Source organism: Malurus melanocephalus, unplaced genomic scaffold, assembly GCF_030028575.1.
Source record: "Malurus melanocephalus ecotype Western Australia unplaced genomic scaffold, MMel_1.1 scaffold_79, whole genome shotgun sequence".
Lineage (NCBI taxonomy): Eukaryota > Metazoa > Chordata > Aves > Passeriformes > Maluridae > Malurus > Malurus melanocephalus.
The window spans coordinates 1,256,829-1,277,251 of record NW_026623311.1 but is presented as its reverse complement, the minus strand read 5'-3'; positions in this window follow the sequence as shown (position 1 = coordinate 1,277,251).

Below are 20,423 nucleotides of genomic sequence, written 5' to 3'. Positions count from 1 at the left end.
TTTTTTTTTGTTAAGTCTCATTAAACCACAACAAAGATAATGCAAAATATACCACCCACTTTGCAGTCTGGAGCAACAGAGTTTAAAGCCAGAGTTTAAACCGCATTTCAGTGGCTTTAGTAAATTTACAAAATTGGTGGACTAGCACAAAATGCAGTGATAACTATATTAGTCACATGTGATATCTGAAACTGCACTCTTTACTGCTGCAGGATCCATTTTTAGAATAGGTAATTAAAAAGGATTAAACTAACAAATCTTCAAAAGTAATACCATCAATTATGTTCTGTGTTAGAACATGGTCTTAAATTTATGTCAGCAAAGACAGATTCTTTTGAGGAGGTGATAGCAAAGTCTTCGGTCCTTTTAGACACAAAGTATTTCAGAGCTTTGATCCATATCAGGTAAGAACAAGTAGGAAGAAACAAAAGCTATTTTCATAATATATTAAAATAAAATTGTCAACACTCCGCTTTTTAAGACTATTAAGCAAGCTTTGGATTAGCTAACAGAGCTTTTAAACTCAGTTTGGCCTGCCAAAGACACATTGATACTTGATGCTGTTGAATGTGGAAACCATCTTCTCACTAATTCACAAAAACAGCAGCCTTAGCTGAACATTTATATATATTGACTGAGAAGCATGGAGGGAAAATTGGAGAACTGTCTTTTATCTGTAATTGACAGTAGTAATGCTTCCAGATGTTTCCAGTGTGGAAAGGCAGGAGWTAATTCAAAGCATCCTTAGTGTTAGGGCATAGCAGGCTGCTTTGCACCGTATCAGACCTCTTGCCTCAACTGGCAGTCAGCATAAGCTCACTGACTCTCCTTTGCCTTGTATTGATGACTGATGATTTTTGCTTTTCTTTTTTACGCTTTCTGTACCCTCTATGCATCCACCTGTTTCCCTTAGCCCACATGTTTGTAATTCCTGAAGCTGGATATTCCAGCCTAGTTTAGGAGTTCTGCTGGGCAGAGAGACCAAACATCCTGAGGAAGGAGTCAGGGTGCCCTGTGCTATCTTAAACCCGAGGCTCCAGCCTTGGGTGAAGCCTTCTCTCTGGAGCATCTTGTGTAAACTGGCCTCTCAAGTTGTGCACCTGGGATCCCAAAAACCGAGGTAAAACCCTTTTTATCCCCTTAACTGTGTCTGTGTCATTATTAAAAACTGGCCTTTCAAGGCAACAGTACAATAAAGGTTTAATAGGTTTAACATAATTTTTACAGAACAATTACAAAGGTAATTTAAGCCTACCCTTTGATTTTGCACTGGACTAGACTGGTAGTATTCTCAGAGAAGCAAACTAMAAAACTACAAAAACACACCCTGCTTGCGCACAACTCCCTTGGAGCATTCAGTATCAGCCCATCATGCCTGCTGCTGGGAAGCTAGAGCACTGCAATCTGCCCAGTCATGATCTATACTTTAACTTCAATGCATATTATTGTTTAATCTCTCATTGAGAGGAGTATTGAGATCTAGACTGGTCATGAAATATGCTGCTACTTCAGACATCAGCAGTAAGTGTGATATATCAGTTATAATAGCTGCAAGTGGAATAACTGCATGTATACACAATATTACAGGCAGCTGGAAAGATTGTTACAGCCGATCAACTCATTATAAACTCATACCACAACAATGAAAATAAAGCTGTAGAAACTTACGATCATTGAGGTTTAAAAGATAAGATCATAAGTCTTACCATAACTTATAAGATCATGAAGTCTAGCTGTTAACCTAGCATCATGGTAGAATTTCATGTATATTTGACATTGCTTGCAAAAGTAGAATACTGAATAAAACAACAGCTATATCTGAAAAATATTTCACAGATGTGAGAGAGAACGCCCTGTGGTCCTGTAACATAAAGGACACATTTTTTTAAATGGCCTACTACTAGCAAGAACAAATAATGACTGCAAATAACTACAAGTAAAATGCATTAGTACTCTTCTGTAACTCACTTCTCAAAAGAATTTGTGACAGATAAACCTAGAAGTTCTGACAAAACATATATTTAGTAGATGGTGTGCATTATAGATTAGTTTACAGTCAATATCCTGTCCAGAGTGATGCCTTGGAAATCAGGCTAATCTGAAATAGAGGCCAGAAAAGTTAAGAGAATGAGAATAGACAACTTTTAATACAGGCCTGACAGGCCTGCTGGTACATTAGGGCAGACAAAAGCCTCCTCCTGAGGCTACACCCAAAATGGACCCCAAGTCACGAGATCTTCACCTTTTATAAGTTGTGCCTTATTAACATGTTGGGTCTTAATTCTCCAATGATCTTTTACAGGTGATGATGTCAACCACCCCAAACTTGCTCCCCCCAGCTCACTGTTGTTTACATATTTTGGGGCTCTGAGGCAGCGAGRTGTCCTTGGATTCAGGCTCAGAGAGGAATTGTTTTGTCTCAAGATGGGAGAACGGTAGTTTTTATTGGTGTACTAGAAAAGTACAAGAATATAGACGCATGAAAATAAGAAACTAAAAATCCTAAGGCATCAAGAGGAACTTTACTTTAAAAGTAAAATTATGTGGCTAAGCAAATTGAAAAATAGCTATTTTATCTACTACACAATTAAAAACAATGTTCAAATGGCTCAAGAATACCCAAGCATTTTTGATAAATAATAAAGAACTCAAAAGAATTTTCTTAGATTGTAAATGAAAGGGAAAACTCACATTCCTAACTTTGATCAGTAAAATAAGAGGGAGTTCAGCTTTACTAATCAAAAATCAAACCCAGACTTGCATGCAATAAGAATATTCAATGTGTTTGAGTTATACAGCTGTGCACTTATGCTAGCTTATTAACAGTGTTCAAAATATAAGATTTTGAAAATTTTTTGAGATTAAAAACCTTCTGCAAAGGAGATTTATATTTTTCATTACCTTTTGAATTAAACTGGTCTGCACTCTTCAGTCCTTCTTTAGTTTGGGCATTAGTGTTGCTGTTTAGAGGTACATCAAGGGCTATAAAAAAATATTTGGTAACACATAATTTTTACTGATTTGTATAAGCCTAAAGAAAGGTAAAAAATATTCTGCAACCTTCCAGTGAAGGACTGGTAGCTAAACTTCAGTGGGTTCACAAATTTGGACAAATGTTGATTTTTTTTTTAATCTCTTTATCTGGAAACATGGCTGACAATGTTTCATAAGAGCTGGTGTTCTCCTAGGAATTCAAAATACTTTTGGCTTCCCCAATTCAAAAACAGATTAAGAATAATGTTTCTGCCAATATTTTTGTACTTCCATTTCCAGATATGGTTCAAACCAGGAAGGGCAGACCTATAAAAAAAAATAAATACAATAGACACATAAAAKAAACTTTTTCAACTATTAAAAGGTTTCAACTTCAGGTTTAAATGAAGGTACATATTCATTCTGTATCTTCAGTGCTAATTTTCTTATGTCCCTGAAATAAAATGCACCATACACAAGAACTGTGGTGAAGATCTGTGTGAAACATTTGCAAAGGGTTTTGCCATAGCATTGGGTGTTGACTGAACATTACAYGACAAAGTGCTTAAAAATTTCTTCTAGGTGCCTTTCTGCATTTTTTCACACTTTAAGCAAATATAAATAATATTAGATCCAAACTGAAGCTGCTTACAAACTGTACATTGGAGATACTGTCAACATATATTGAAAAAAAAGATCATAAGGGCATTAGAAAAAGTGTTTTAATGATCACATGCCAAAAGCCTGAGAGAAGAAAAATAGTGCAATCAAAAATAGTGCAAATCAAGCCTGAGAGAAGAAAAATAGTGTAAATCAAAATGATCAATAAATTTATTCACACCTTTGTCACACTAAGAGTACTGCCCATTTACTTTATCATTGATCTGTTGATAGCATGAAGAAATTAGGATCTTCATGCTCTGTGCTACAGAAAGGCACCATTTCCTTACTGAACTCTTAGACTGAAGGAAAGATATTTCCTGTTTGGTCTCCCATTTTCAGAGAAAGTCATGTTTGTCCCCATTTCTGTTTGAAACTGGAATACTTACAGGATTTGGTTCTGCAAAGTTAATTTTCATTTGTACTTTGAAAGGCCACAATATGCTTAAAAATGCAGAAATAATAGAGATGTATAGACTCATTATGAAAAAAAAAACCCCACAAATTTGGGGAAGGAGAGAGTAAAGAAGAAGAAAAAATAATTCCAAGGAAAATGTATGCTAATTTTTTTTTTCTTCAGAACTTTGACCTCTAGAAGTATTTATCATATGGTTTACAGAAACAACATTTATAGGCTTAAAAGTATGTTTATCTGCTTATATAATTTGAAATCTGCTTTTGACCATTTGTGTTTAAGTAAAATTTTCTCCTCTGGAAGTTTCACAAATCAGCACAAATTCTTCTTGTCATGGTTTGACATTGGCCAAACACCAGGCACCCATGACAGCTGCTTACTTGCTCTCCCCTGCCACAGCTAGGCAGGGAAGAGAATAAAAAAAAATCAATAAAGGGGTCATGAGTCAAGATAARGACTGGGAGAAAACATTCCGAGGGCAAAACAGGCTCAGCTTAGTGGTACAAAGTAAATTTATTACTAACAGAGTCAGAGGAGGATRATGAGAAGTAAAATAAGCCCTTAGGAACACTGTTTCCCTCCCCAACCACTYCCTCGTTCCCCCTGACAGCAAAGGGAACGGGACATGTGGAGTTTGGTCACTCCACATGTCTTCCTGAGATCTTCTTCCACTGCTCAGGGAGAGGAGTTATTCCCCTGCTGCATGAGTCACTCCCATGGAAGATAGTTCTCTGTGAACTTGTCCTGTGTGGCTCCAGTCTCATGAGCAGAAGTTGTCCCAAAACTGCTGCAACATGAGTTCTTCCCACAGGCAGACAGTCTTCCCAAAAGTGCTGTGGTGTGGGTTACTAATCCACAGGGTGCAGTCCTCCAAGGACAGGCTGCTCAAGCCTGGAAGCAGGGCTCCCTCTCTCCACTGGGACTCGCACTGGACCACAGCCTCCTCCAGGTATCCACTCACTCTGGCGTGGGCACCTCCCACACAGGCTGCAAGTGGATCTCTGCATCCCCSGCAGACCCCCATGAGCTGCAGGGGCACAGCTGTTCCACCATGGGCATCACCATGGCCTGCAGAGGAATCTCAGCTCTGATGCCTGGAGCACCTCCTCCCGACCTTCTCTACCCACCTGTATGGTTCCCTCACATGTTCTCACCTCCTGCTCTTCTCTGGTTAGAAATAAAACTGTGCCTTTCTTTATTTTGATTTTCTTCTTAAATTTCTTCTTAAATATGTTACCACAGAGGCATAACCAACATATCCAATTGGCYCAGGTTTGGCCAGCAGCATGTCCATCTTCACAGCTATCAGGGATTGGCTGTGCTGGACATGATGGAAGCTTCCAGCAGCATCTCACAGAAGCCATCTGTGTGCGCACCCGCCCCCACAACCAAAAACCAGGCCAAGCAAAATCAACACACCTGTGGAGGCCGAAAGCCAGCATTGTGTATCCCTAAGATGTGCTAAAAACAGAGGTGAGTCTGAAAGTTTAAATGAAGACCAAGGGGACAGAGGAGGACAAGGAGGACATTACCAAGACAGCATAGCAAACGGCCTTGGGCTGACTGTGATAAAAGGAAGAAAGAATGTTGAAGAAGAACAAAGCCAGATGAGGCTAGATGTCAAAGTAAAAGAAACTGCAAAGCTAACAGCACAGCCGCTTTTCCAACTATTATAATGCACCAATCATATGCTGATAAGTACAGAACAGAGTGCTAATTAGCCAATAAACAGCTGCCACTTACGTGGAAAACTTAGTATATGCGATGTTAGTAAAKAGATAAAAGGGGCCCAGCCCAATAACAAAGGGATCTTTGCTCATTGCTTAAGTTGTGTTTGTCCGTCTCTACTGCAACACACACCTATAAAGCATTTTCAGCTGTCCAGRGAGTAGAAGAATATATTTCAAGACAAAACAACATGAGAAGAGGAAAGGAAAAATAGTGTACTGAGGTAATAACATTTGAGGAACTATTACACCCTTCTTCCATTTCTTAGCCTAGGCTACTTCAAATACTGTGAAACTTAGAGAATTTTAAACAAAGCAGGGAGATTAAAGATCTTTAAAATATTGATCAGAAGCAGAAAAGTAATAAGAAAAAAGCCAAAAGAAAAAGAAACCAACAACAAACAGTTATGAAGGAGCTGTGATTTACAAACAATATTCCTTAATTTAGTGTCCCCAGTATCCTTCAGAGGCTGAGACTTTCTGTCCTCTTCCCAATCTTGTCATTGCCTACATCCMAGGACAGGGATCCCAGCTGCTTGGCTTTACCACCATCTAGTTTCATATTGTGGGCCACAACAGCAGGTCACCAGGGACTCACCCAACTGGTGGGTGAAATCTTTTTGCATATCTCATGGCTCAGCTGGGGACAGGGATCAGGTGATTATCTCTGGCCCTGTTTCTTCCTCCTCTTGTGAGGGCCCTGCTTGCTCATCATCCCTTACTAAGCAAACTGATTGGGTCTTGCATTTCTTCCTACTCTGAAAAGTATCATCACAAGGAGCACGTAAGAAACATACATGTGAATAATGGGATTCACTTTCTTGTTAAAATTTAAAGGGTTTTAATAAATGACAATAGGGTACATAAAAGCAAAAGGATATGACGTTGGGTGCTTGGCGATCTGCCAGAGGCACACCTTGTATTGACAGAAATCTCTTTAAATACATTCTGTGTTACATCAGCCTAATGCCTATTCATGGACATTTATGCATATTTAAACGTGTCTAGTAATTTTAACATGGATCTGCCTTTTTACAGTCTGGTTGTTTTATGCTCCTGGGGTCATGTTTGTGTGGCCCCCATTCCACAACTTCAGCAGATGGTCCTTGTTGATAGAGAAGTATTTATAACAGGGGTCCCAATGCTCCTGACCTTTCTATGCAGATAAGCCCATCTGAAGGTTGGGGGTCTCGCCAGCCAGACTTCTTTTGCTGCAAAGGATGGATGTTTTACAAGCTCCTCTGACCAGAGATTTTTTTCTAATATGCATACCAAAGCAACTATTATGGCATTTCTCTTTTTGGTCAGGTTCTGTGTTGATAGCCTTGGGGAAGGTGATCCTTTTCTCACGCATTCCATTCTCCTTTTCTTATATTTTGGTCATTGTAATTGCAGCCAGGGCACCATTCATAATCTCAATGAGTCTCCCTGTAGCTTCTTGTATAGTTTTGCTATAATGTGCAAAAAAATCCTACATGGAAAAGTTTAAATCACAATCTACAATATTTCAGCTATTGCAAGATAATCARAAGTGTTYTATAACTACATCTGAATTACAAAGAAAATAAGAACAGTAATTATTTCACAATCACTTTACATAACTAAACTTCTACAAGTAAGACAACATTATATAATGATGCACAACACATAGCATCTACCTTTAATCTCTGCGAGAACCAACTCTACAATACGTTTTTATCACACACATAGCACTCCTCTTAATATTTGCGAAAGCCAAGACTATGATATGTGTTTATAACAATATACATACAGGGTTAGGCACCACACCCACATGAACAGACCAAGCAACATTGTGACCAGGGGCTCTGTACCTAATACACAAATGCTTAGATCAAATATTTTTCCAGCCTGCTCTGGATAGATTTGTTATTATTTCAACCCTTTGTGCCCTACATTAAGCATCAAATAGGGCTGCTGTGATTTAGGAAGAGTATTCCCCAATTTAATATTCACACTAAAAAGACCACAAACTATTATAATGCAACTTCCAATGGAAGGCACAAAAAGCAGAGATCACAAGTGAGATAAGAACAATTTACTGGAAACAGCAATGAAATAAGACAACAAGCAGTAACAGTGACAGTATTAATAGCAAAAGTGAGGGTGATTCACATGCAAAAATGTTCACCATGGACCCAGACAATGACACAATGGCAGACCATGCTGCTATCTTTTTACTCCTGGATGTCATGCCCTTCTTCTCGGATAGTCCCTTTCCTCCACTCCTGGCAATGACATGAGGTGGTATCAACTAACATTGAGGACCTGGCCAAAACTAGGACAGAAGATTAGAGAGAGAGGTTGGAACTTACCACTGCAGATAGTTTCATGTAATGATAAATTGACACTGTCTGAGGAGTAGCTTGGGAAACTTAGGGTTCATTCCTAGCTGAAATGAAAACAGGTAATTCATTGTAGCCAATGTCCTTTTAACCAGCTGAATATGTAGTCAATACTTGTCTGTTTTACAGGAATTTGTACCGTAGGGCTATCCAACAAATACAAACCTGCCAAGAAATACCATTAAGCATACTCTGCTACGGCAAAGTGTGAGCTTTTCTAAAGACTGCAGGCTTCAATGCAGAATCTAAGTAGAATCTAAGTACATCTAAGGATGTACTTTAACCAACTAAAAAATGACTCAATATAGAAAGCAGAGCATTTGCAGTTCCCAGATACCACCAAATAAATCCCCAGACCAAACCTGAGCTCCTTCTGTGAGATCTTGAAAAMAGTAATAGACTAAGCTGAGTAATTTGCATATGATCAGATCACAAGCTGAAGTTCAATGTGTTATCTGGATTTATTCCCATACTCTTAAGAACCAGTTTCTGTCTCCACCTTTCCCTAATGGCAGAAATAAGATCACAGTTTCTACAGGATTTGTGGCAACTCTTGCACATCATTCGCACTTCCTCTTCTATTGACTGTTCCAAATTGTAATATTCAAGTAGTTATTCTCACTGTAGGCCTGAGCAGTTTTCAAATGACAGATCCTTCATCCCTAAAATTATCTTCTGAATTAACTCTACCAAAATAACTAAGTGGTCCTTCCAGATGATGATTTAAGCATATGTTGTTCTAAAGATGGGCATTTTGCATTGTGATCAGCCTCAATAGACTATTTTCAAAGCTAAAAAACTGTCATTTTCAGCAAGCTCTACAACTCAGTAATTATTTCTGCACACTGTATTTTGAAATTTGTTTTGGGAACTGAGTGCTTTGTTTAGAGCTTAGGGATTTTGTCCATCACAATTACTCTACAACCTAACACAAAAAGTGTATCAAGGAATTCTAACACACCCCTTTGTCAGATGAGTTTTCTAATTTTGTTGTGAGCCCCGAAACAACTCGTGYGCATAAAAGTTTCATACTTGTCTCAACAAGATCTTTACCAAATACTCTTAGCCTGAAGCCTATTTCTCTGCAGAACTTGCAAAAACCCAATACAATGAAGCATTTTTCTTCTTTTCAGAGCTTACCATGAACAATTCAGAATACCCAAACAGAACTAGATAAGCAAAGTGAATTAGGGAAAAACAAAGCTTGCTTTTGTTTTGTTTCAATGGACACCAAAGTCCATAATTAAGCACTCGAGATCTCTACACATAAGATGTGGGATACTTGATGTAGAGTCAATTATCAACAGTCAGTAGACAGAGAAATGTGCCTGAAATCATGCCTTGGCAAGTATTAATGTCTGCATTCAGAATTCATTCCTTAAGGTGGACAAATAAGCTCCTCCATGAGAAACATGTACATAGTTATTGTACTAAAACAATTATTTTAATCCAGTCCTTATACAATACACTCAATGTGGAACAAAACATTCAATTTCCTTATTTAGGTCATATGATTCATTAAAGTAAAAGAGATAGATAGAAAAAGAGCATTGTCAGGAGATTGTAATTCTTAAAATGTCACTGAAAACTAGTCCTTAAATCTGAAATTTCACCAGGATTAAGAAACACTCTAACTAATCTATATTCTGAACTTAATTTCCTACAGCATGGTTTATGACACAATTTAAACACCTATGTCTTTGTACTCAACGTTTAAATTCTTCTCCAATGGATACATAATTTCAGTTTTGGGTTATATTAGCTGTTCAATGACTTAAATGTGGTGTTTAAATAAACTGTTACAAGAAATGAAAATACCAATTGACATTTTATATAATGTATGATGTTAGTACATTATAATCACTTTCACACACTATTTTCCTTTTTTTGTGCATAAATTCTTCTATTTGTACAATGCTATTAATGTAACAATTGGCCCTTTTCTTCAAAAACATTTTTACACTAGGTTATGGTTGTATTCCACTAKGGGGAACTGCAGGGAGTTCTTTTAAAATGGATGATCTATCACAAAATTAAGACAAGCAAATATTACATCTGAGAACCATTCATTGGTAACAAAAAGAGCATTGCCCTATTAAAGAAAAGTAGAAAAGGGGAAAGGAAGAAAGAAAATTAAAGATAATGGTGGGGAGGGAAGAGAGAGAGGGAACACAGAGAGGAAAAGTGGGTGCTACCACCAGAAGGTTGGGTTGTGCCATCGAAGTGGCAGGGGGTGTGTGCACACTCCCTGCCAGGCAAGTCTGTGCAGCTCTTGGAGAGGCGCGGCTTCACAGGCACAGCTCCCGCGTCTATGGGCAGCCATCGATGGGCACGCAATGAGTGGGGATCAGGCASTAGGCATAGAACCCTGGACAGGGTCCTGGCAAGCAGGGTATCAGACAGGAACAAAGGGAAGCAAGGCAGGCAATGGCTGGAACAGGTGAGTGCAATAGCCTGATAGTAAGAGAAAGGCTTCAAGAAAATGCTTCGTCATTATATCTGCGTATCATAATCACTCTTGAGCACCTGAAGACTACATGCAAGACGGACTGTAGAAAGTCCGACTTGAGGCCCATAAAAAGGAAGCCACAACTGGTGCAAAATGGGGAGGGGAAAGTGAAGGGCAGAATCCYTGGCCTTTACCTTTCCCCTCCTCCACCACCACCATCGCCTGCTGCCGGACACCCGGAGGCCTCCCAAAGCCAACGCCGCCCGCTTGAGGGAAACCTTCCGATCCTGCACCCGTGGACCCAAATCACGAGTGAGTTGTGGAACCCCTACTCCTGCTCCTGCCTTCCGGGCTGTGGAAACCTCRAGTTCCTCGAAAGTTTGCCTGAAGCGACCCGGCACTGCATCTGCCTTTCGGAGGACGGGCTACCGCATTCCAACCAAACTACCCTCGAGACCAGAGGAGGCAGGTAAGACGCTTCAAACAGCAGGAAGAAAAAGGCACAAAACGCTCTGCTTCCCCCCAGCAGCAGTAAAGGTAGCAACAGTGTGGTGGTGAACTATCCTATGCTTTTAAAGTAACCTTGGCTTTTCTTTCTAACTTTCCTCTGCTTTTCCCGTTCTTTCCTCTTGCTTCTCTTATTAAATAAAAGTATATCAATTTTTTGACATTGACATTTAATCTCATTTGGTTTTAATCTCGTTTTGGGAATATTTTGAACCTTTTTTTGTTCGGTCTGCTTTTTTTCACACAGTAAGTTTCCTCTGCTCTTCTATGATTGAATTGGATTGTAACAGTGAGGGAGRAGAAATGGTAGAGCAGGTCACAGAGTACACGAGGCTCAAAGGTCAGCCAGTGTCCAGCCAAGTGCCCAGGGAGAGGGAGAGAGGGTGAGTAAATGAGGCAAATAAGGGGAAAAATGAGGTCAAAAGAGCCAAAAAGCAGGCTGAAGCCAGGAAAAAAAANCAAACAAAAGCAGGCTGGAATGTAAATAAAAAAAAAAAGACCAAAAGTTTTTGACGCAGTTACTTTTATACCCCCTGGCTCTTCCAAGAGTCTGCTGACAGGTATCCACTGGCCCAGTCCAACATTCCACTGCAGTCCATTGATGAAGATCTTTTGCCATCTGACTGGAGAACCTCTCTGGAGGATGCAGTGTCCCTGGTGTTCCCCTGCTGACTGCCTACTCCATGTGAGATATGAAATAGTTGCCAGACAAAGTCTCCCCAGAGACAAGGCTTTCTCCCATCTTCCTATAGTCACCTCCTGCAAATGGCACATGTGCAACCCCTCCTCCCCATTTCAACAGCGTTGCAGAAATCAAATTAAATTGGCCCCTCACAGTTACCATGTTTATTTTTCCTTTGTTATCAGAATTGCAGAAGATTACAGACATATTCTGTTTCAAAATCTTGAACCTGGGAAGGAACAACTCCAGGCACCAGTACGTGTGCCAGCACATACTTTTCTGGAAAGTATCTCTGCAGAGATGCAGAGCCCTGTTGATCTCAGGCTAACCATTCATTATCATTCTCTCCCAGGAATAAGAGCTACATTATTTTTTTTTTCTTTTTTTTGTGATAATACTGGAAAGTATTACAGTAGTGCAATTATCCTCCATAAAAAGGTCAGATATCAAATCTACACAAAGTGATTAAATGCTCCTGAAATCCAGCTTGGCAAAATCATRAGTGATCACTTGGAAAACATTAGGTTTATACATCATAATCATAATGCAGAAGTACTGAAGCATATTTTTTAAACAATGACCTTTAAGACACTTTATAGTTTTAAAGTAGTGACATTACAGTCTAGAATCTAATGCCTAATCTAATCCCTATACATACTAGGAAGATTATTTCCTCTAAATAATGCCAGGAGCCTTTCAGGAACCCTTTAAAGGACACCTTCTGGAACACAGTGCTACAGCAGTTGTATCTCAATGCAGAGGCTTATATCAAGACTGATAAAACATCTGCAACTCTCTCTCCTAATTTTAATTGAATTCTTTTCACAATGCCTTTCTTAGGTACTGCCAAATACCTTGAAAAGCACCACGTCTCAGTATAAATATGTTAATTTTTCCCTTGGGAGCCAACAAGCTAATTAACAGAGTAAAAAAAAAACAGCTGGAAGTCCATATTGGATTTGGATGTCAAAAAAAAAAAATTGAAACACAACTTTCATCCAAAAATAATCTTTAAATAATAATCAATAATTTGCTTGCTACAGTCTACAGACTCTTACCAGAGCTTGTCTTGAGATTTGTATGTTCTGGTACTCTTGAATGCTATCTTTACACAGGTTTCATCATTTTCATCATTTTCATCATTTTCTCATCATTCATGCAGTTATTCCAGGAAAAGATACTCTCCTAGATTGTTTCTCATTCAAAATAAATAGTGGTACATGGGACCATATTTTCTATTATGTGATATACTTTAGTTGGTTTGGCCTCCACTGTGACTTGTAAAGTTTTCAAAGAATGGAAATCCCAAGAGCAAGTGTTACTGTGTGTACCAACATACATGTCCAACAAATACTATGGTGCAAAAACATTGCACCAATGCCATTTTTTTTCACCAACATGCGATAGATTATATTTGAAGACCACAGCATTCAGTATATTTTAATTTGAAAATACATATGTAAGAAATCAAACAATAGAATTCAGTGTTGTGAACTACAAATAAAGGTTTATAAGTTGCACATTCACCTTTGTGCACCACTGCATAGCACACACTACTTATATTAACAGTGCATTATGTTGCATTGACAGAAAATATGCCAATCAATGGAAATTCAAGCAGATAGGAACTATTTCCAAGCAAATTATCTTTTCCCCCCTTATGCAAAATTACCACAAGAGAGGTGGCAAATTAAAAGGTTCTTTTAATTTATCTGCTCTTCATAGATATTTGCACAGAAAAGTAGTCTCTTCCCTAAAAAGTTAACAAATTAGAAGAATAGACTGTATATATAYGAAGACATCCATTTTCTCCCTGGGCAGGTTTAGAGTTCAACATAATCCCCTTTTTTGCCTAAATAACATCCCTGCAGCTGAACATTGCAATGTCCAGTGCCAAAAATACACTTTAGAAGAAGAGATAGACAAACTAAGGTCCCAAAACAAAATTATTTTAGTTTTAGAAGACAAAAGGGAAGAAGACCATAGCAATGAAATAGCTTAATTGAGATGCAAGCTTCCTGAAACTGTAGGTTGCACTGTGACAACTCATATATATTTTTCACATTGTAAGAACCCCATCCTTCCTATTCTTCTCCATCCTCCATACACAAATAATTTACCCTCTCAATTTATGTATGCATATAACAGATTGAGGAATTCTTTCTATGTTTARTATTACGCAGACATGAAGATAATTAGATATTTTTGTCTTTGAGTACCACGAATTGGAATATAAATACCATGCAATGACCTTACAAAATACTGTTCAGCATTGAGAAGTTATATTATGCTTCCTTTAGCTAAATTGGTAGCATTTCTTTAAGCAGCCCAACAAGGTTCTTCTTGAGGGAACTGTACAAATACCAAAGATGCTTCTTCAGATCAGATATTCATACTAATATTTGTGATGTAACTTATACTAACAACTCTACTTCAGTCATTATCCATCATCTATGTTCTACTGAGAAAGTAAACTTCCAGCCTACCAAGCTTCCTATGTCACCATATGTTATGACGACTCAGGCAAGGGATCTGATGGCACAAGAACTGAAACATATCACAACTGACAAATTTTAGATAATTGTTGGAATATCACCATGCAAATTTTCCAGCTTACCTGTACTTCCTCACAGCAGCTTCAGTAGGGAAGCAGAAGACAAGTAGCCCTTCCAATGCAGTCAAGTTTCTGACTCAGCTGCAGAGAATCTATTGGTGTTTTTCAAAACTTTTTCCTAGTGTTTTTTTCAAGYGAAATGCTGTGAATGTAATATACTAGTTGCCATTTGCCTCTAAAAAATGTAGTATATTACAGGTTACTCATATTTTATCTGTATAAAAAAAAAAACCCTCAGACCTCAACAATATTTTCTTATCAGAAATCATCATTGGATAAGTMAAGGAAGTATGACCATGTTGGAAAATTTAAACAAGAGAATTTAATATCTCCTACATATTAACATCAATTAATCTTATGCATTATTAAAAAAGCTCTTCTCATAATATTTCCAGTAAAAGCTGATGGGCAAACCCTCATAAATCTTGAGCGTTTATATGCTCTTTACAGTACAAGTTTGGAGACCCAAGCTTTGGGTAAGTATGTAAAAACTTGTAAAACTTATCCAGACTCAACTGTTGAAGCTTATTCATTGCTAGTTGTCTCATCACGCCCTTGCTTAAAGGATCAGTAAAGACCACAGGATACAGAAACAACTACACCTTAAGTATCAAGTGTGTCAGCAACTTGTTCCTACTTGTTCCTTCCTTTGCAGTTTTGATGCAAAGGCTCTGATTAGCTGCCCTGGGGTGATTAATGATGTTACTGTACTCCATATCTGTCTGCATCCAAAAAATGGTTGCTGTATCTTTAAGACCCTGCAGTAATGGGAGTTTGCTATGTACAGGCATTTTCAAAATCTCTCCACCCAGGTCTTTTGCAGCTCTTCACAGCATAGTATTTGCTTTGCCAGCTGCTTAGTCTTTGTTTAGGCAAAGGTTTTTCCTTTGGTTTTGGGTTCTCTTTGCAGTTTTTAAGGGGTTTTGTTTGGNTTTTTTTTTTTTTTTTTTTCCTTTTCCTTGGCTCGGAGAGCAGTAGCAGTGTTTGAGCTGCCTTAAAAGCAAATACCACAGCTGCCTGTCCAAAGCCACGGGCATCGTGCTGCCATTAGTAGAGTGGAGTGAAGCAGCCCCACTCTGACCGCAGCCACTATCAGCAGCACCCAGCCGAGACAACACCAACTGGCTCCAGCTCAGCTGCTTCACTTGGCCCCGCCTGCTCTGCCGTGTCTTGCTGTGGAGAGGAGGTTGACTCCGCATGAGCTGTCGAGCTCCGGTCGTTTGCTGCTGGAGCTGCTCTGTGAGACTCCCAAGAGGGATTTGACACTATCATGTCCCTTTGTCTCACAAACTCGAAGCTGTCTCGCAAGGCCTTATATTGGGAACAGGTATTTCCGGCATTTCAGGTCTCTCTTTGTTCTAGTGGGGTAGTGAGATTTAGCAGTTTTTTATCTATCAGTTATTTGCCTTGTTTTCCTCTGGCTTTGGTGCACTGTTTGTTAACGAGCCTTTATTTTTTTCACTTCCATCTATTAGTATTTTCTCCTTATTGGTGGAAAGGGATTGTTGGAACACTTTAAGGGAAACTACTCATTCCAGAGTGCTCACCTTTAAATTGTCTCAAACCACGACAATATCAAAAGGCAAATTTCTTGACTGTATTAAAATTATTCCCTTGGGTTTTGGTATTTCTGTAGCTGAGGTGAACTGCTTACATGAGAAAGAAAACTTGTGTAAATGTGGAATTAATCCCAGATGATGGTAATGTGCAAGAAAACAGAATACATACTTAGGGTTTTTAACTCCTCTGATATCTGTTAATTTTTCATCTCACTTACCAGAAAATAATGTAGGTAGATAAGAAGAAAGTTTCTTCCAAATTATGCAACTACTCAAAAATAAGGCAGGGGGAAATGGTTTCATAGAGTCTACATTTTTTCTGTAGAGGCTTCTTATGTTGCCTGTTAAGACTATGAACAGCTAAATAACAGGTACTTCTCCCAAGGCAAAGTGAAAGCTCATGTCTAAGTTGAGACAGATGGAAGTTTTTATTGGGTTGCAAAGCTTAAGCCACAATGATGAGCCAATTACCAAGTTCACTGAAAACTCATAAAAAGTCTAGTTTTTACAATTCAGACTAGTATACAACCCAGATATATGAAGGCTGAGTTTTGAAGTAGCACACGTGACCAGAGATCTTTTGTGAATGTGCAATTTCATTTCAAAATTTATGAGGCTTTGTGCATGTTTCTTTTGTATCCTGCCTTGGGCTGCTTAAGAAATAGAAAAATGTCTTGTTCTCTATTTCTTGTGTTCTGCTTTTAGAATAATTCAAGAAGTAAAAATAAAAAATATAAAGGAATGTGTATGTGTGTCAGTTAGTAAAACTGAGTTTTGAAGTTTCACAGTTCAGACTATGTTTGGGATGAGAGCAAGAATGAGAGTTCTTGTGCAATGCAAGCAATCTACCCATCACTATCTTAGCACTTACGTAATTTGTTTTTTATTTTACTTCACTGTTTTCTTTAAAGCAGTTCTCACACAAATTGTTGAAAAAAATCGATTATACTCTTTGAAGAAAATTACACACACATTTGYGCTGGAATGTAAAATTTTAAGGAACGTTGCATTGGGTAGAGTCCTGTTGCAATATGCAGTTCTACACAGAGTCTGCAAAGATGTGTCACAAGCAGATTTCCTATACTCATTTGCAGCTGCACAAATCCCAAATGCAGTTGCATGGGACAAGTCAGCCTAGCCCTGGATTCCTTCCCTCCCCAATTCTGTTGCTTAATGGTGACTGTTGGCTTGGACCCCAAATACTCAGATTCCAGTATAATCTACAAGATAATTCATGGAGGATAATTTCCCTCTCTTTCAAGGAGTTTGTTATGTCTCTGGCATTCCTGCTTGCAGCCACTTCTTACCTCCTTCTTGCAACGGGGCCTCCTTGCCCTCCCTTTATGCAAAATCATCCCTCTATCACAAATTACCACTGCTGAGCAGTTACAAATAGAATTTCTTTGTAAGAAATAAATGCTAACTGAAGTATTATCCTGAACAGAATATAATGTGCATTTCTAGGCTGAAATCCATCTCTCTCTCTCTCTCTCCTCCCTCCCATTCTTTCCCTATTTCCCCAGTTTCCATCATCCTCCAGTGCCTCTAACCTAATAGGAATTTGCATTGATTTGCAAGTATTTTACTTCTACCCATTTTCCACAAACAAGAAGTGGCAAAGCAAGTGAGCAAGCCTCACTCTAGGCTGCCTGCTTTCCACAAAAGGGGTTAAGCTAATATGCTTTGTATGCTTTTTTTTCCCAGGAGGGTGCTCAAGTACTAAGAACACATAGCTAAAAATTTCACACATCTCTCAGTGTGACTGCCATGGATCAAGTGCTACAATACTCAATTCATGCCCAGACAGGTGCTGAGTGGTGGCAAGTTTTTAGGCCACAGAAATGTTTTCCTTGGCACTTAGCTCCACATTCCTAATTTCATCCAGCATGCTTTCATTTGGGATAGAAAATAACACATTGCACCAAGAGGGCAGCTAGTTAGCCATGAAAGGCTGGCATTTACTAGAAAAATAAAATAGCTTTATCACATAATCCAACTCCTAGATTCAGAACAGGGGAGCAGCTGTACTTTGTTGTCTAGCTTTCTCTGAGTACAGAGATGGCTCATTTGACTCACTAGTCTTTGCAACAGGTATCTGGTGGAGGATAATTGGTGCTATTTCCTTCCATCAGCACATGAACTCTGCAACATCGAGTCTATCAAAGCCACATTCACTGTAATGAGCCTGCCAAGTAATAGCCAGACATCAGAAAGGGCCTAAGTATATGGTTGCCCACCTTCTGTTGTGAAGGCAGTATGCACATTCAAAATCCATTACTGGATTCAACAAAATCAAAGTTGTCCTTTGGCAAAGCACATGTACATTAGTCTGATATGTGCTTAGACTTGTGCTTTTAAAAAAAAAAAAAAAAAGTCCTACAGTCCACAGCTGAAACAGGTTGTTTAATCACTATCAGAGTCATGATTAATGAATCACAGAATGGGGAAGGTAGGAAGTAACAGTGGGTCATTTAGTCCAACTTCTCTGCTCAGAGCTCCCTTAGAGCAAAATACTCAGGATTGTATCCTGATGGCTTTTGAATATCCTCAGGGAAGTGGACTCCACAACCTCTCTTTGCAACCTCTTCCAGTGCTCAGTCACTCTCAAAGAAGTTCTTCCTCACATTCAGATGAAATTTCCTGTTCATCAGTTTCTGCCCATTGTSTCTCATCCTTCTCAGCATCACTGAGAAAAGCCTGGTTCGCTCCTCTTGATGCCCTCTCTACAAATATTTCAGATATTTACAAATACTGATAAGGTTCCCTCTCAGTCGCCTCTTCTCCAGGCTGAAGAGGCCCAGCTCCTTCAGCCCTTCCTCATGAGTGGGATGTTTTAGTCCCCTCATATTCTTCGTTGCTTTCCTCCATACTTGCTCCAGGAGCTCCTTGTCTGTCTTGTACTGTAGAGCCCAGAACTAGACACAGCACTCAAGGTGCAGCCTCAGTAAGGTTGAAGGGCAAGATCACCTCCTTTCACTGGTGGGCACTACTCTTCCTAATGCACCTCAGGATACCATTGGCCTTCTTGGCCACAAGGGCCACAGTGCTGGCTTTTGCTGTCCACCCTCAGRTCCTTCTCTGCAGAGCTGCTTTCCAGCAGATCAGCCCCTAATTGGTACTGGTGCATGGGCTTATTTTTTTCCAAATGCAGGATATCTTAATTGTCTTTGCTGAACTTCAGAATTCCACTCTGCCCATCTCTCCAGGCTGTTGAGGTCCTTCTTCATGGCTGCCCAACACTCTGGGTATTGCCCAATCCTCCCAGTTTTGTCACCAGCACACTTGCTAGGGAGGYTCTACCTCTTCAACCAAGTCCTTGATGAATAAGTTAGATACTGGAGACAGTACTGGACCCCTGAGGATCACCACTAGCTACAGGCTTCCCACCAGACCCTGTGCCACTGATCACAGCCTTCTGAGATCTGCTGTCAGTTCCCAATACACCTCGCTATACACTCACCTACTCCCCACTTCCCTTGAGGTTACCTTGAGAGACTGTGTCAATAACCTTACTGAAATCCAGGCAGACAGCAGCTCTATCTTATCTGTCCAGCCACTTGTCCCATTGTCATCAACGATCAAATTGGTTAAACATTATTTCCCTTTGGTGAATGCATGCTGACTAATCAGCTTCTTGTCTTCCACATGCAGAGATTGAGGTAAGGCTGATTGGACTGTAGTTCCCTGGGTCCTACTTCTTGCCCTCTTTGAAGATTGGAGTGACATTTGTCTTCAAGTCCTCAGGTTCCTCTCCAGACTGCCATGACCATTCAAAGATGATTGAGAGTGGCCTAGCAATGATGTGAACAAGTTTACTCAACAGTGGTGGGTGTATTCTATCAGGGCCCATGGTCTTTTGGATGTCAAATTTGACTAAATGGTCTCTAACCTAATTGTCCTCAACCAACGGAAAGSTCACCTCCCTCTAGACCTTTTCCCTGGGCTCTTGGGCCAGCGATTCCTGAGGGCTGGCCCTAGCAGTAAGACTGAAGTAAAGAAAGCATTCAGTATCTCAGCCACACTACAGTGTCACCCTTGCCAGCCTTCAGTCCCAATCCATAAATTCGCAAATTGCTCATCATCCTCCCAGAGGATAATCATCCTCCCTGAGGGTAATCTCAAAATTTCCATTTCCTTGTCCTGCATTTAGTGGTATGCTTCCTTTCCTATTTGTGAGATTGTGARAAATTTTCCATTGAAGTCACATTAGCATGCAAATACTATGTCCCTCCGGCATACAATTGTACCTCTGGATGAGGCAGAGCTCCAGGGGACAGAACTGGAAACRACACAATCCTGAAGTCTCATTCTCGACTATGCATCAGATTCACCACTAAAGGTTAAACTTAATCTTCATGACAAAGGATTGGCCCAACTGAAAGAAAAGACTTCTCTGCTCTACACAAAAGAAAGCAATTCAATTACTTATCTTGGCTGCAAAAAGAGGACACATCACCTACTCCCCCCCCCCCCC